Below are 337 nucleotides of genomic sequence, written 5' to 3'. Positions count from 1 at the left end.
GGGCAGGGAGGCAGAACACATGTGTCTGACATGGCTTCGCATTAACACATGGCAAAATAAACTATCTGTAACCTATCCTACAGAATAAGGAGACATTAAAACCAGATATTTCCATTTATTGCAAAAATTTAATCTTATTTCAAAAACCTGGTGTGAATTTAGGCATGAAATTATCATAATGTGAGATTAAGTATGCATTTTTAAAAACACAATAGTTTATACAAGAAACTTTTGGGCATATACATGGACTAACACTTTATAAATTTTTTCTTAAAAGCAAAAACTGTCCCTATATTCACAACAATTTGATATGCAAAAAAATACAAAGGTATTACTG

At 30.6% G+C, this 337-nt stretch overlaps 1 protein-coding gene across 1 annotated transcript in view; it reads right to left on the bottom strand.

Moving 5' to 3' along the window:
- Nucleotides 1-337, bottom strand: part of LOC119593383 (tudor and KH domain-containing protein homolog) — a gene marked incomplete at its 3' end in the record, with an annotated part of 10569 nt that overhangs the window by 4569 nt on the left and 5663 nt on the right.

This window comes from Penaeus monodon, chromosome 32, assembly GCF_015228065.2.
Source record: "Penaeus monodon isolate SGIC_2016 chromosome 32, NSTDA_Pmon_1, whole genome shotgun sequence".
Taxonomy (NCBI): domain Eukaryota; kingdom Metazoa; phylum Arthropoda; class Malacostraca; order Decapoda; family Penaeidae; genus Penaeus; species Penaeus monodon.
This window is presented reverse-complemented; position numbering and strand designations above follow the sequence as displayed.